The sequence below is a fragment of the Sceloporus occidentalis genome, unplaced genomic scaffold (assembly GCF_023333645.1).
Source record: "Sceloporus occidentalis isolate IW3139 unplaced genomic scaffold, rSceOcc1.0.p SCAF_104, whole genome shotgun sequence".
NCBI classification, from domain to species: Eukaryota; Metazoa; Chordata; class Lepidosauria; order Squamata; family Phrynosomatidae; genus Sceloporus; species Sceloporus occidentalis.
Window position 1 is genome coordinate 2,141,916 of NW_028317084.1, and position 17,696 is coordinate 2,159,611.

At 40.1% G+C, this 17,696-nt stretch overlaps 1 pseudogene across 1 annotated transcript in view; it reads left to right on the plus strand.

Moving 5' to 3' along the window:
• The window catches only part of LOC149283431 (selenoprotein F-like), a 40,271-nt pseudogene extending 28,453 nt beyond the window's left edge, over positions 1-11,818 (plus strand). The window contains exons 3-5 of the transcript XR_016277924.1: positions 3,595-3,658; positions 8,155-8,204; positions 10,902-11,818. The product of XR_016277924.1 is annotated as a selenoprotein F-like (transcript). The remainder of the gene's footprint in view (positions 1-3,594; positions 3,659-8,154; positions 8,205-10,901) is intronic.
• The last annotated feature ends 5,878 nt before the right edge of the window (positions 11,819-17,696 follow it).

A 17,696-nucleotide genomic window follows, 5' to 3' on the forward strand; every position in this document is an offset into this window, starting at 1 on the left:
GTACAGGATAGTTCCAGTCTGGGCACGGAGCTGTGTGATAACACATGGTCTCAGTCCAATTTCAGCCCCTGCCCAGATCGGGAAAAAGGCAATGTGATAATCTCCTGAGAAACATGCCTCACCTAAACTTTGGGCAGGTTGCTATGAGAAAATGCAGTCCAGTGTTTATAAATCACAAAAAGCAATTCAAATTTTGTCATGTCTGGATTAAACTTTAGTTTGTGTGCCCTTGGCCAGTTCATTATTGCTAGTTTAGATCCAATTTAGAAGCAAAATAGCTTCCTTGGATTAAGATGGAAATAAAGAGTTTGATGTCTTCTATTTATTAATGCCACCAAATCTCAAAACTCTGGACAAACTCTCTCAACAGTTCGTGTGTGTGTGTGTGTGTGTGTGTAAAACAGTATGGAAATTATTTAAAAATAGAATTATCAAAGGGGGATTTATCACTAATAGTACACTCTATTGAATCTTGTAAAACTGCCTCCCACAATCTCTAGAGTTTGGAAACTTTTTCAATAAAATAAAAAATTAGAATTCCTGGTACAATCCTTGGGTTGCATTTTTCCAACTCGTGTGTATATACCTTCAAGTCACTTATTGACTTATGGTGACCCCCATGAATTACATATGCTATGTCTATTCACAATAAGAAATTAAAATTAATTGAAATCCCTGAACAAGAGATTCTGATGCAGAGACATTCTGTTCCAAGTACAAACATTTGGTATAGTTAAGTATGAAGTGTGGAGAGAGAAACATATATTCATCCCTATATTGAAATACCACCATTATTTACCATATTTTAAAGTGACAAAGAATAGTTATGTTTAATGCAGAACTGAATCAACTGCTGGTGGATTGTAGTGGACAGTTAATTGTTGTCATAATATAACTGAAATATTGTATTTTTAAGTTTGCACAGAGATTTAAAGGCATGTTTACCTCTCCCATTTTAAAAGTGGGTTTTGAAAACCTTCAACTTTGATTGGATTTTACTACTTACTTGCAAATTATAAAGTCAGTTTTCATTTGGGTGGGTGGGGGAACTACATGGATGTAGTAAAACAATAATCTAGCTGTGTGCTTATCAGAATGTGATGGCTAAAGAGTTATAGCAGTCTACATTTGTGGCTTTTCATTGTATTTTTATCTGGAAAGAACACTTGACTAATGTAAGTCACACAAAGCTACTTCTTCATCCCTGTCAATTAGTCATGTGTTCCATATAGTTATTGATTCCATTAAATGAGTGGATTTATTTGGTCTACAGAAAACAAAAATCTGACATAAAATTTGAAACAGTTGGTGGGTATTTTGGTTTGGCTAGGTTTTAACACAGAGGTGCAGCACATGATTTTGTCTCCTGGAAAGGACCACTGCGCACTGTGGCATCACTGCCGCTTCCCTTTTGGGGTCATTTGGTGGGAGTTTCTTACTGTTTGGGAGTACTGGGTTGTGTTTTTTAAAATATATATATTTAAGCTATTCTGAGCTGGAAAATATTTTGGTGGTTCTTGGAGAAGTTACAGTAGAACTGTTGGTTGTCTTAACACTAAAATATTGCATCAAACAAACTTTGTTTAAACTCACAGTTTTTGATGGGCACTAGTCTACATGTTGTTGTTGTGTGCCTTCAAGTCGTTTCTAACTTATAGCGACTCTAAGGCAAACCCATCATGGGGTTAGCAAGATTGGTTCAGAGGAAGTTTGCCATTGCCTTCCCCTGAGGCTGAGAGCCCAGGTTCACTCAGTGGGTTTCATGGCAGAACTGGGAATCAAACCCTGGTCTCCAGAGTTGTAGGCCAACACTCAAACCACTACACCACTCCTGACTTGCTTCTCAAATGTAAGCCCCATTGAAATCAGTGGGTCTGATTCAGCTTAAAACTACTCAGAACTACATTTGCCCAAATGTAACTGATTTGTCTTCATGAAATTTTTGGGTTTTTTTTTTTTTTTAGGTTTTTCAGGTCTTATGGGTGGATTTATTTGGTCTACAGAACTTTGTTTTGGGTAGTAAATGACGGGGAAATCATGCAGGTGTTAGTCTCATGTCAGTGGCCAGGTTCCCATATAGCAGTAAGCCACGTTGTGGTTTGCTAAATTGTGGCTTCTTGTGTATCAAGCCCCATCCCTGCTTAAATTGAAAACAAAAACATGTTTTAATCTTCTGCAAACCACAATTAGGAAGTATAGTTTGTTGTTGGCTTATGAACTGTGCCTTGTTTAAAACTTGGCTTGATACTGTGATTGAACTCAGAACTGGTGGATGTCCCTGAATTGTTTCTCCCACCATCACACTGAAATAGGGAGAAAGAAAATTGGAGAGAGAGAAACACACTGGAAATGGCTTAGTGTGATCTGTGAACAGTGTGATCCTGCCTTGCAGACCATAATTTAATCCTTCCAGGCATCTTTTGCGCTTTCAATTGTCCAAGAATATACCCCAGGCAAACTAACTTGTTTTTGAATTGTTGTCTGAACACCGAAGCCTCAAAAATGCCACATATCAAAGAACAAACACCAAACCCCCTCAAAAAACAAAACAGCAATGGTTGTGAATCTGACAATATAGCTAAATCCACCAAACTCAGCTGCTTGTTTCTCTTGCATGTTTCACTGAAGCAATGTTGGATCCAGTAGTTAGTCTTAATAAGGATAGAAGATTTCTTGATGCATCGTATTTACAGGCTGCTTGTTTAAACATTGTTTGCAAGGGGGGGAGTGTGCTCCCTTCGGCCCCATTTCGCAACCAACAGAACCCCTAGACATCCACCTGAAGTCAATGAGACTCTTCCCCCCAAAATTTAAAACTTTCTTCACTTTTAAATGGTAGAAGTTAAATTACACTGGAAGCAACTTTGCAGCTTCAGTGGGGTGACATCATGGGGAACTGGCCCTCACCCTCTCCATGGATGCTGACCACTGGTTCACAGTAATCAAAGTAGATAGATTTGGAGCTGAATGTAGTCATACAGTTGGCACTCAATATCCACAGATTCTTTATCCAGGGCTTGAAGCATCTACGGCTTCAATATTCCAAAAAAATATAAATTCCAAAAAGGAAACCTTGATTTTGCCATATTGTATAAGGGACACCATTTTACTATACCATTGTATTGAGCATCCACAGATTTTGGCATCCTGGAAAACCAAACCCCAGCAGATATCAAGGGCCCATCGTACTTGGAGTAAACCCACTAAAATCAGTGTGATTTGAATTAATAATGACAAAGGCCCGGAACAGACGGGCAAAAAAAGTCTTCTTCCGGGTGGCTTGGGGTGTTGTGATTACATGACGCATGATCCCAAGCCACCCACAAGCTGCCATCAAGTTGTTTCAACCCAGAAAAGCTGCCCTGAAAAGGAGCAGTAAAAAAACATTCCTTTTCAGAAGCCATTTTAAAACAGCGGTGAGGGGCTGGATTCAAGCTGCACACATGCAGTTGTCACAGATCCAGGGCAGCCCCAATACACTCTTTTTGGGCAGTCTGTTTCACCTCTAAATCTGAATAGACTTAGACAGATTTGTATATGTATATGTTAAATATTTTGTCTCCTAAATATTTTATGTATTATTTTCTCTTGCAGCTCTATGCAGGGGCAATTCTTGAAGTATGTGGATGAAAATTGGGGAGGTTCCCTCAAGTTCAGGGTAAGTGTAATTGAAACTAGTGGTTATGTTTGATAAATTCTGTATCAAAATGTATCACAAAATGATGGCACATTACAGACGCGCCGAAGGGGCGTATTAGGGTTAGGAAGGGGCGTGGTAGGGTTGATAAGGGGCGTCCCTTCCGGACGCCCCTCAACCCTAGTACGGTCCGAGTCCGTACAAAATGGCGGCACCTGTCCACACGGGGCTGCCATTTTGATGTTGCACGGCGGAAGTGACGCCGCAAGTGCGCAACTAGCGCCTCGTGGCGCCACTTCCAGGCCGCAGAAAGAAGTGTCATTTCGGCGCTTTCTTGCTGCGCCCAGGAACTGCGCAGTTTGGCCGCTGCGGTTCCCGGACGCAGCAACTGGCAGCGGCGCGAGACCACCTGTTTGGGGCGGTCTGTAACGCGCCGATGATTCCTTTATACCTAATTTGTTTGTATAGATTCTGAAGTAAAGTTCCACCCCTCCTCTGTGGCTAGGCAAGGGTCCACATATAGCACTCTAGATCTGCAAACCCCAACTAATAGAAAAGGGAAATGGAATGCATACATTGACAGAGAAAAGGTTACAAATAGAAAGAAAGATACTGCAAACAAAAGCCATTGAAATTGCAGCATTTTCCTCTGATTTGTTTGTAAAAATTAAGCTTTAGGACAGAGAAATGTCCTTCTTCCCTTTCGAATCCCAATCCATGAAAATTCACAATTAGTGCATAAAGCTAAACTTAATACTCCACAACCTTCATTTAAATTTAAATAGACCCACAAGCATGAAACAGTGCATTATCTGCACAGCTGTTCAACTTTTCATAAAGTTTTCTCAGGAACTATACAGTATTAACATGCCCTCGAACATACATTAGGTGAACTGCAAGTATTTTAAAACGAATGCCAGGAGGGGGCCGGCTAAAAAGGGACTTAACAAGTGAAATGAGCATTAAGTTGTTATTTTAACCAGACACAAAAAGCAGAATACAGTGAATTTCAGCTTGTTTTTCTGTGCCAAAGTCATTATTGTGATTGTCAGCCAATAAATTGTGTAATGGATGCATCCGCTGATTGCAAATGTCAAATTTATTCAATAATGTTTCCTACTCAGTCTGTTTCTGGATTCCCTTCTTGGAATTATTTGCTTCAAAGAGCTGAAAGTTTTTTTGCATTTGTTTTTTAAACAAAGCCATTTAATGTATAATTTTTGTGTCGGGCAGATTTCTTATTTCCTAATGGAGGTGGAGGCTGGGGAATCTTGCTCATTAATCTCTAGAGACAGATACAGAGGAAAAATTGAGGGGGAAATTCCACACAGTTACTTGATTTTTCTCCCTTTGTCATGAACTTCCATTATATATGTGGGCATGATGCATACACTTTAAAATATCCACATGCCTGTAGTTCTGCTTTGAAAGATTTAGTTTGGAGCAGGGGGCAGATTTCTTTAAACTCATCCATACTTGCTGTTAGCTATGTGCGGTTTGCTCTGGGAATTTTGTTTGCTGTTGCTCCTGTTGTTGTTGCATTTTTGGAGGTGTATACATTAATGGCTTGCCATCCTCCAACTTCTATCATTTCAGCGCTGACAATCCTTCCCAGCCACTGTCTTAAGTAATTCCAAGGTTTTATAAAAAGAGCTCTGCAGTGCTGAGCCATTCTGCCGATAATACTGGATTATTAGCTGCCTTAGCAGCTATTTGATGAAAAAAGCAAGGGCCAGACTGAGAGATGGACAGTGGCTTCCGAGATAGAAATAAGGAGATTGAGAAGAAAATGGTGGAGAAAGCAGAGTGAGCAACTGTATGTATATAAGCAAGGAACAAAAAAGAGGACTCATTATCGTGTAAACACTGTTGTGTTACATTTTGAGAAACCCATAACATACAGATTTTGTTACACTTGCCCTGTTCAACACCTTCTTGATCCAGATTAGCCTCCAGCAGTTTCCTTGTAAAAACTACTGCCTCGGCAGTAAAGGCTATATTTGTTTTCTGCATGTCGCTTCAATGGCTTTTACAGGATGAGAGGCTGAATGAAGGTCAAACGGCTGCTTTGGAAGATGGGAGTATTTTTAGGTTATCTTGATCTGAATGGCCTTTTATTGTCAAAACTTTCACCGCCAACATTTGAGTTAATTCTTGCTTGATAGGGCCCATTACAATTTTTTCCCTTAATGAGGATTATAAAATTGTAGCATTTGTTTGCTGAGTTGTGTAGGCATTACAGTCACACTGATGATTGTTCATTCATTTTGTGCTGCCTGAGTGTAATTTTTATAACAGAGAATAGTGAGATGTAGTTTCTTATCATTCTGCTGGAATCCATTCTGCTCCAATGTGGGGAAAGGATAGGTTCAATAAAATCTGACCAAATTAAAGTCATTGCTTTATGAAAACTAAAGGAAAGAGATGCAGATTTATATCTGGGAGTCTAATTAACTGAATTGCTGCAGAAATAGTGGTCTGTTTAAGTGGTCACAGATAAGTGGTCTTAGAAATCCCATCCATAAACATCCTCTTTTATTTGCCTTTTAGGTCCACTTTTCTATCTATAATAAATAAATCTGAAACCAAACCTGCCAGTCAAATAAATACTTTTTAATTGATTTGTAATTGTATAATCGTGTTTCATACTGTCTTCAATTTTAAAAATGTATTATACTTCCCCATGCAAAATTGAGTTCCTAAGGGGTAAAAGACATTAGGCCTAATAAAAGGTCTAGGAGTGAATGTCATTTATTTTATGATCTCATCATGATGTGATTAAACAATCCCCTATGAACATTTGAAACACTTGCTCATTAAATTTTTGCAGGTAGACCTTGAAGTGCAGTTCAGACACCCAAACAGAAATCTGTTAAGCTTCTAGCTTATTCTGTTTGTCTATTTTCAGGCATATACATGGTTGGCAGGAGGAACCAGCAGCTACAATTTACCCTAACCCCAATAGGAAGTTTTAGCCATGTTGCCCAGAATCTTAACTTACACTAGGAATAAGTAGCTGTAGCCTTGAGGATGTTTTTGGACTACAGCTCTTGCCAGCCCTCACAGTTGACCATACTGTACTGGCTAAAGCTGATGGAGCTTGTAGGGCCAAAAGGTTTTATTTCCTTGATTTAGAATAGCTCAGTCAAAGTGTTGTTTCTGTAAGATCCCCCCCCCCCACACACACACACACACATACAAATATTTTTAAGATGCTGCTATATGATACAGGGTTCTTGCTAATTTTAGCATATGCATGTGTTATTATTCTCTCAAAAGCCTAGTAAATAAACTCTCCATCATAGTGGAAATTGTATGTTTATCCCCCATTACAGTTCTTTCCTTTTCTTTTTGAAAACAAACTCTTCTGATGTTTTTCTAATCCTCAAATAACTTCCCATATTGAGAGTATCTTATAAAACAGTAACAGGTTGTCTCCTCATTTTATTTTCCTTAATCTAGATGATGTCTCATTTCATTTTTGCTAGGTTTAGAAAGTGCTAGTACCACAATATGCCTTTCAATTTTGGTTGACAGAAAACAGAAAAACTGGTGTTAGCCTTCTTTTGTGCCCTTCTGCTTGGTTTTGTTCTCAGCATAGTTAGATCTGTCCTATCTGATGTCATAGCAGCAGCAAGACAGAAATGTGCCTACAAACAAGTGTCTTTCAATTGACCAAATGCTCAGCACAGTGGTTACAAACACTTCAAGTTCTCTGTTCATCAGACAGCTAAGCAATTTTCAACAAAGCTGGCCAACTTAACAGTGGTCCCTGGGCAAGCAAGTTAGTGATATAGAGATTTGCCAGTGCCAGTTTCCTGATGCTGCCTATCTGCTTTCACAGTTTCTGGCCCAAGGCTGGCAGCCATGATAGTACTGTGTTCTCTCACCAGCACAACAGTGGATACACTGTGGCTGGCACATAGGACCCTATGCCTCACAGAGGAAAGATGAAGAGAATTAATAGTCATATTAGTGATATGAATACCAGGTACTGTAGGTTATATTTCAGAGGAAGGAGCTGACAGAATATTCCTTGCCTAAGAAAACCCTATGAAAATCATGGGGTTGTCATATATCAAAAGGCAACCTGAAGGGACATATCCACACAGTGATACAAAATAAGGACAGCTGATGGACAGCCACACCTTTGAAACCTGCTGGGTGATGTTAGTACTTTTTGGCCGCTGCCCATTTCTGTATTAAATATTAAGCATTGGTCCTAACAATAATCCAGTGTTAATCATTATTTTACTATTTTCTTGAAGAAGTGATTGTGACTGCTGCTTTCATGAGGCGTCTTCATCTGTGGAATATACTTTGTAGGAATCACACACGACAGAATAAAATGTCACCAGGACATCTGGCATTTGGTCCTTGGGGGAAAACCCACAGTTTTGTTGCAATTTAGCTTAGCTGAGCCATCTCTATCAGTTTATTGGTACATCTAGGGTGCCTCAAAATACTCATTTTCAGGTGCTTATATATGTTTGAATAACTTTTTTTTTTAATTATAGCTTTTGTCAAGAGTGACAAGCCCAAACTTTTCAGGGGACTGCAGATCAAGGTATGTATTAATTTTGTTTGATTCTCTTGCTATTTTCTAATGAGCACTCTTCAAACATTATCGTTCAGAAAAGGTAACAGTGTAAATGGCAGGTCAGGTAGACAGAAAATAATTTTGGAATGTGCCTGGATCACCTGTAAATAATTGATTGAGCTTATTATAGAAAGGGCAACAATGTTAAATTCATACATGAGTCTTGAATACATTCTATTAAAATAACAAGGCGGGATACAAACCGCCGCTTTGCGGCGCTTCGCCGCCGTATGCTCCGCGCGGGAGCTGCAGCAGCCAAACCGCGCGGCTCCCGCGCGGAGCAAAAAAGAAGCTCCATTTCGGAGCTTCTTCTCGAGGCACACTGATGATGTCGCGAAGCGCCGCTGGCGCATTCGCGACATCATAGGCACCGCGACACATCTGGACACTATGCGTTCAGTACGTAAAGATGGCGGTGCCCATGTGGAAGGGGCGCCGCCATCTTGTACGTATAGGATACGTACTAGGGTTAGGGGGGTGCGGAAGCACCGCCCCTTCCTAACCCTAGTACGTATCCTATACGTACTATATGGCTGTTTGTATCCCGCCCAAGTTTGGTGGTAGGAATTCATATTGACCATTTAACTCAGTTCTTGCATAGAAATTTTCAAAATAATGATTTAATTGTTTGTGGGGATATTAAGAAACTATGTCCAGGCTCTCTAAGCTACAGTCTTCCAGTGGCTTCTATCCTGGCCATGGATGCTCAGCAGTACAGAGATCACTTCCCCTGGAATTTCAGTGAATTGCTAAGGAGTGAAGAGCAGATTCCTGTAATGCCAGTCTCTGAAACAGAGCAAAACGTTTGCTTGGTCCAGACTTCATCACAAGTTGAAAGACCTCTGCTTCTAGTTGACTTAGTGTTGATGCCCTGACTTCCCCTTTTGAGAAAAGGAGGCAAAGCCCCACTAGCTGCCATTGTTATTGGCTTTATTGAGACCAGGAGGAATTAAAATGGAATTCCTTAGAATGGACTCTTTAATAGAATCATGAGCGGGATACAGACGGGCAAAAAGGGGTGTATTCATGACGTCATGAAGGTAGAGCCTTCAGACGGCCCTTACCTGAATGCCGCTATGAACACGCCGCCCGCACGCCCCAAGCGGGAAGAAGCGGCATTAAAAAGGTGCTGCTTTTCCCCGCTTCTTTTCTGTATGATGCGCAGCTGCGCAGCTCCGTCGGTAAGCTGCTGCACCGGTACGCCAGAATTGCTACGCTGCTAATTTAAGTTGTCCATTTAAAAGCTCCGTGTCTGCTGCGTCACATAATGAGTCGGGGTCCTGGAACATGCGCAGTTTGCAGTCAGGCTTTAATTGCAGCGTCAGCTGCCATGCAGGTGTGGAAGCTGCAGCACAGCTGCAGCCCATTTTAAGACTCCTAACCCTAACCCTAACCCTAACCCTAGAGCAACATGTACGCATGCGCTGCTAGAATTGGGGAAAGTTTGGAATTTAAAGTGAACCCCTACACACATTCCTGTGCCATTTTCACCTAACAATAAAAACCCCTAAAACTTTAAATATTTACATATGTACAAGGGAGGTGATGGGGGATGGCAGAGGGGCAGCGGTGGCAGTGGCAACAGCTGTGGCTGTGCATTGCAGATTCAGCAAGAGCGCGGGGACCAAAGGAGAGGAGGCATCCATGATGCTGGTGACATTGGCAACGTGCAAGCGGACAAGGATGCCAACACCAGCTGATCACCAGCTGGCAGGAGACCACTATTGTTCTTGGGCAGGGCGAGGGAAAAAGTTTTAAAGGGGCTTGGGCGCTTTAAATGTGCACATAAGCTTTCTGCCGCCGCTGCTGAGTGCCGCAGCTGCGCAGCTGCGCATCCGCCAGCCGGCAAAAGAAAAAAAAAAGCCCCATTTTTGGCCGCCCGTGAGGAAGCTGCCTCTCTCTTTGCAGCGTCCTCCGAGGCGGCGGTTTGGAAACTGCGGGTCAGAAACGGCCCCAGGTGAGACGTCTTCACTGCCCCCCATGTGGAAGCCCCATCACCTGAGCCACACCCCCGGGGCGGGCGGTCTGGAGGCTCCGTATTCAGCAGAATACACCTCCAAGACGTCTTCCCCTGCCCGTCTGTATCCCGCCATAGAGTTGGAAGGGGCGTTATGGGCCATCTAGGTCCATCCTCTGTTCGGTGCAGGATCCCCACTGGTAGCTGTCTGAGTAGAATGGGCAAGGAAAAGTTAGACTGTGTCTAAGGTGTCTCAAATTTAACTACTACAAATTAAGGAATAAATTGGCAGGAAATGACATCATACAATGTAGCACAATTCTTCTGATCTTAGCAACTTTTTTCAGCATGACTATTGCTCTTTTCCATTCTGAGTATAACACGTTATTTTATATGTAGTGGCAATATTCCAAGTTTCTATGAGATCTAAATTTTCACTCTAGTTTGTGTTTTCTGCAGTCAAGCATAGACATCAACCCTGTGGAGCAGTTAATCTAGCTTTGGGCACATTCGATGAAAGACATATTACCTTGCTTTTGGTTTTTATTTCTGAATAAATATATTCTTAATACCATGCCACAGCAATTAATACAACTGACACTTGAAGAACTCTGATATAGAACATTAATTTTTTTTGGCGGGGAGAAGAAAAGTGATTGTGCACACTGAGGGTTAGACAGTAACCTTTAATTTATTTTTCTGTGTAGTATGTACGTGGCTCTGATCCTGTACTGAAGCTGTTGGATGACACTGGGAACATTGCTGAAGAACTGAGCATCCTCAAGTGGAATACAGACAGTGTAGAAGAATTCCTCGGTGAAAAGCTAGAACGCCTCTAAGAAAGAACCTTTCTTTCTCTCTTTTGTATTAAATTCTTTATTCCTCACATCATTTTTCATCATGGTAATCTTCTCAGACAAAGTGTGATAAACCCCGGAAATCATTCCAGCTTCTGCATTAATTTTAAAGCTATCCACTATTGTGTGGTACTCAACATCTTTTAATTAGAAGCAGAAGCTTCATGTACACCACATTTGACAAATTGGCAGGCTGAACAAATGGCCTGTCGTGGTACATCTTGGCTCATCGCAGTGGATGGAGATCATTAATGAAATGCTGTGAGACAAATGTAATGCAAACACTGGAATTTGTTATAATTTGGCCTCTCTCTTTTCTTAAACAGGCAGATCTTTTTGTCAGCTCCCGGTAACTGAGAAGATTACTATGCTTTTTTATATATGCTGTTGCTCTTTGTATGGTGATGTGAAGTTGGAACTAAATAAGATGTACTCTGCTTCCCAAAGGGATGTCTGCTAGCATTCTCTGCATTTTGCATTTTTCCTCAGCTGTCCTTTTTATAGAACTGTTATTTACAAGATCCATAACGAATGCCTGCTCAAAACAACAAAAATCTTGTTCATTTGCGGAACTCATGATCTGGAGTGACTGAAGGATGCTACTAAAATACACTTTAATGATGACTACATAGAAAGCCTTTAACGAAAGGCAAGTGTAGGTTTGATGTCAGGTGTACTTTTGTTCAATCTTTTTACTTTCATTCTGTAGACATGAGTTCAGTGGAGGAAAAAAAGTATCAAAGGCAACAATAAACTACTTCACAGAATTTGTAGCTGGTGTCTCATTCAATCAATACATCACAGCAAAATGTTTGCAGGAAAATTGTTTTGCAAAACAGATTTGGACAAAGCATGCTCTGGAGATGTTTATCCAATTGGTTTATTTGGCAGAACAAGGATATCTATCAACATAGACATATCTCTGAGTATAGAACCCAGTTTTATCTGATCCCCTTTTTCACACACATGTAAGATAGATACACAGCAGCAAAAAGGCAGACAGACAATAACAATGGGCTCTATTCAGCAGGTTATTGTGTCGCATAAATAGATAAACTTTTTCTTTTTAAAAAAGCATGCATGGTGTATGGGTTTCCTAGAAAATCCCAAGTAAAGAACGTGAGGCAAAGCATCTAAATGGCATTGATTCAATACATTTAAACACATAGTAGAGTACTACTACTTTACTACTTCATCTGTTTGGTTGGGCATATGTTTGGCATTTTCCTATTTCACCAAAACTTTGCCTTCTTTTTGTTTTTAATACAATTCTTCACCAGATCTGTGTTGGTCAATTTTAGCATTTTATCTAGATCAAGGTGGAAGGCTAGGGAGCAGTATATTAGCACCCCACTCTCCCCATTGCAGCCTGCTCTTCCAAAAAAAAAAATCAATAAACATTTACCCCCCAGCATCCTCCATATCTTGTTCCTCCAGATATTGTGAATTTCAACTTCCAGAATTCCTGACAGTTGACCAAGCTGGCTGGGCTTCTGTGAGTTGCGATTCAAAACACCTGGAGGACTAAAGTAGGAGAACCAAGTTCGCTGTAGAGAATATGTGGGGCCTTCGTGAGCCTAGGAGACACCTTTTTTTTTAACAACAGGAAGTGAGCAGAAGTCACTTCCTGGTCCAAAAAAGGATACTCCTGGCCATAAATTGGCAAGGGGGGGCTCCAAATGAGGCGAAAATGCCTTCCACACTACTTAGAAGTCATTTTGGAGTACAATATTTTGAAGCAGAAGGAAAATTATTTGTGGGGGGAAGAACTGAGGCCCATCAAAAAATCTCATAGACCACACCTTGCCCACTCCAGAGCTAGGTAAAATTAAAATGTACACCGCGTCTAAGGAACACCCTGCTTTTAATCTAAAATGAGTTCTGTCAATTGGGACAATACATAAGGCCAAGAGGTGCCATTCAGCTTGCTAATTATTTATGCATCATTGAGATTGGTCCAGACTTTCTGCATGCCCAGATTAAGTTATAGTATTAATTGGAAGTTTAGCAGTCTGCATTTCCGCTACTGAAGAATTAAAGATGCCCTTTAAAAGCCATTTTTATCCCTTGCCCCTCTTTTCCATGAGAATAATGCAAAATTAGGAATTGCTTTTCTGGAAAGGCTTAACACCTGATTGCTCATCACTGCCATCCACTGCCACTATAATCAAAATGTTCACATCATCATGATCGCTTGTGTTTGTTCAGCATTTAGCTGTTGTGCAGTAATTTGAAAAGATGACTAGTCTTTCTGGTTTGTGCATTAATCTCCCTTGGTCTTTTAAAAATAACAATTCCCATATACTTCAATTTTTTTTAAAAAAAATTAAATATGTTTGCTTTAATTTTTGTAAAAAATAATATTGTTCAGATTCCAATTACAGCAGTTGCTCATGCGTACCTTCAATTACTAGGTGTTGTGACTACAATGCACACAACATTTCAGTGCTCACATTTAAGAAAATATTTGTAATGGTATAAGATCTAGGTACAGTATTAGGATCTGATGCTCAAGCAAAGATGTGTGCTTCCTCAAGAACAAGCAACAACTTGCAGCTTTTAAATACATTTTACTTTCCTCTTAAACTATTCATTGAGTTGTTGGGCTCAATCCATGTTAAAACATATTTGGGTATAAAATCATAGGGACTGTTATTTATCATTTACACACCATTTTTCCTATTTGTTGAAGATAACCGTGTGTATTCTACGGCATTTGGTAGCCTAAGAAATCTGGAAATAGGATTCAGCTCCATTTGAAGTCGATAATGAAACCACTAAAGGCCTCATGGAATGCATGAGGTTCATTTTTCTCTGGATTTCCTGAGAAGCATAAAATGGGGGGGCTTCTCTTTGGAATTCCAGTAAAGCGGTTGCAGTATTTTAAGTAAGCAAGAGGCGAAAAGTATACCTTTATCTGCCAGGCACAACTGAATCATGAAAAAAAATCACTCTTCAGCTCAAGGATTGATCATTCAAACCTTAATCCTGGGTGACAGCAAGAAAGTTTCAACTAGACTTAATTCCTAGGCAGTGTATGTTTTGACATGCATCTGCAAAAATCTGTTATGTTTGAAAAACTCACCATTCTTTAGTGTTATATAATAACAGGCGCCTGAATCCTATATAACCTTTTAATGTAACTGCATGTCTAGCTATGTAGCAGAGGCACTAAAAAACACCGTTATTTAACTGCAAAAATGCATATATAGTGCGAACCTGGCAAGAGTATTCGGTGTACATTGGTGACCAGTGTGATTCCCCTCAGTTTGCTGGTTCTGCTATGTAGTAACATAACAGCAAACCACTATTCAATATGGACATTACAGAACTGCCCAATTCTGCTACTCACATACATAAATCCACTTGTGAAGATATAACTCTCATACAGGATTCATGCCAGTTCTTTACTTCACATGCTATAGATGTAAAAAAATGAAGATCAAATTCAAGGAGCAAGCAGTTCTTTCCGTTTTAAAAAATGAAATTGGTTTTCCCCCTGGGAACAACACTGTACCAACATGACAGTGTATTTGGTCTAAACTTAGAAGATGCTCATTTAAATCAGTGGGATTCAGACAGATTTAAAGGGTTTTTAAATATCAGTCAACCCAACCCAATCCCCAGTGGTTTCATCCAGTACAACAATATCTGGTTCACATTTGGCAAGCAGCGGAGAAAGAGAATAGCTGCTGGAATGATGTATGTAATGGACTTAATTCAGTGCAGGTGGATATTCAGTGCAGATATTCCACATTTTCTCTGCAATCAGGCAACTTCAAATGGTAATATATTATATGGCAAATCCATAGAATTCTAAATGCATGATTTTAAGGACCAGCCCAAGAAGACCCTTCCTTCCTGAGGCAGAACAGCAAATGTTGCCCCTTCCCTATAAAGTGCATTGTTTCTGAAACCAGCGAAGTTATTTTGGTACATGAGGCAGAAAATCCCATAAGCTCCTCTCTGGTTCCCTGTGGGAAAGGTTTTCCTGAGATCTTGTGATCTAGGTGGAATATAAATATTTAAATGAATGAATGAAGTAAGTAGATTAAATAATTCACTGCCCTGCTAAGGCAACCAAAATTAAAACTGATGCTCTCTTACACTGCCGATGGCTGCATCCATATGGCAGAAATCCAGTTCGACAGCACTTTAACTGCCATGGCTCCATCCTATGGAATTCTGGGGATTGTAGTTTGTTGTGGTGCCAGAGCTCTCTGAAATAAAAGACTGACTGTCACACAAAACTACAATTCCCAGAATTCCACAGGACTGAACCACAGCAGTTAAAGTGGTGCCAAACCGGATTATTTCTGCAGTGTGGAGGCAGCCTAATAGTTGAGCTAGTCCTTGTTGTTGCTGTGTTTATTATAATTACTCATATCCTGCCTTTTCCCGTTTGGGACTCAAGGTAGCTTAGAACAGTTAAAACGGCATGCAAAAACTAAAAGGCAATTAAACCATCATAAAATTAAAACCAGTGACAACAAATTAAAAACAAAAACAAGTAAAGACCTAGCACACTATACAAGGCCTGTTCCCTTGAAAAATCAGTTCTCAAAGGCATGTAGGTATAAAAGGGGTTTTACCTGATTGTATTACCAGATAGTAAGCAGGGTGCCATCTAGACTTTCTTTAACAATTATATTAGGTTGTTACAATACAAACAGTAAAAGACTAACAATCATTCTGCATCATAAATTTATGTAGGAATAAATATATTGGGCTATACTATATAGATGCCAGAAACCTCCTTCTTGTTTGGGCCCATTGTTTTTAATACATACAATACTTTGATTCCCACTGTCATAGCATCAGAATCATACACGCAATAGTATTCCTCATCACTATGTATGGATGCGAGAGCTGGACAGTTTAGAAAATGGACAAAAAGAGAACAAATTCATTTGAGATGTGGTGTTGGAGAAGAGTGCTGAGGAAACCAAGGACAGCAAAAAGAACAAATAGGTGGGTCCTAGAACAGATCAAGCCTAAAATTTCCTTGGAGGCAAAGATGACTAAACTGAGGGTGTCATACTTTAGTCACATCATGAGAAGACACATTTCATCAGAAGAGACAATAATGCTAAGCAATTTGGGGGAAATAGAGAGGAAGACTACATGCTAGATGGAGAGACTCAATTAAGGAGGTCACAGGTATGAATGTGCAGAAACTGGGAAGAGTAACAGAAGATGGGGGTCTTGGAGATGTCTCATCCACAGGGTTGCCATGAGTCGAGACCAATTCGAGGGTGGTTAACAACACCAAATCATGGCACTATTTATTATTATGAATAATAATATTATTTGTTATTATCTGGCTTTAATAGTTTTGTTTTTAATTTAGGAAATTAAATTATCTAGTGGGGAGGCTAGAGATTGGAGACTTTTAAACAGAAGTAAGGGTGACTTTGAGCAAGTCACATGCTCTCAGCCTCAAGGGAAGGCAATGACAAACCTCCTCTGAACAAATCTTGCCAAGAAAACCCCAGGATAGGGTCTCCTTGGGGTCTCCATAAGTCAGCAATGACTTGAAGGCACAAAACAACAGTAGCACCAAGGTTATCAGCTGTTGCGTTTTAGCTGAGGATTCCTGCCTTGGCAAGGGGTTGAAACAGAGAGTGGGGTTCCCATCCAACTCTATGATTCTACAGTTGACTGTTAGTATAGGACTGTGTATGGGTCCAGAAGCAGATGAAAGGCCTTCCCTCCATCCCAATGGTCACTGCCCTGCCCAAAACGGGAGAGAAGAAGCAGTCTGCTTCTTAAGTCTGCTGGAATTAATTCTGACCCCCATTGCTGTCCCCTTTTCCTTTTGTGTCATGTCTAAATTAGATTTTATGATGGAGGACATAGAATTAGATTTGAGAGGATCCCCCCCCCCCCCCCCGCTTGGTCTTTTACTTGCAAAATCATGTACAGTGACAGCAGCACTATACGTAAGGTCTCCCATATCCAATAGTTTGGAGGTTTGTTTTGGATTTTGGAATACCTACATTTGAATTAGATTGTACGCCATGGGCAGGTTTACTCTTATCTATTTTATTCTTTGTATGTACAGCGCTGTGCAAATTACACGCTATATAAATAAAGCATAATAATATACATACACATATATCATGAAATACCATGGAGACAGGGCTCAGATCTAAACACAAAACTCTTTTATGTTTCATATGCACCTTATACAATAGCCTGAAGGCTATTTTGTACAATATGTTTAATAATGTTGTGCATGAAACAAGGTCCGTGTACACTGAACCACCAGAAAGCGAAAGGTGTCACCTTCTCAGCTACGCATGGTGTTAGTCTTAAAGGTGCTACAAGACTGATTTTGCAGACTGATTTTCCAGACTAATATGGTGATACCTTTGGATTCAGCCACACATGGAAAAAGTCTTGGGTTTTGGAATATTTTGGAATTTCAGATAAAGGAGATTAAAAAAAAATTATACAAATAAACAATTATTGTGATGATGATGATGATGATGATGATGATGATGATGATGATGATGATAGTAACATTTGTAATTCCGCCTGAAGTCTAATATGCCTATGATACTAAAACCCACATACGTACACACACATTTCAGTTTCAAAAACATCCAGCAAGAGAAAGAAATGTATGCCGACCATTATTTT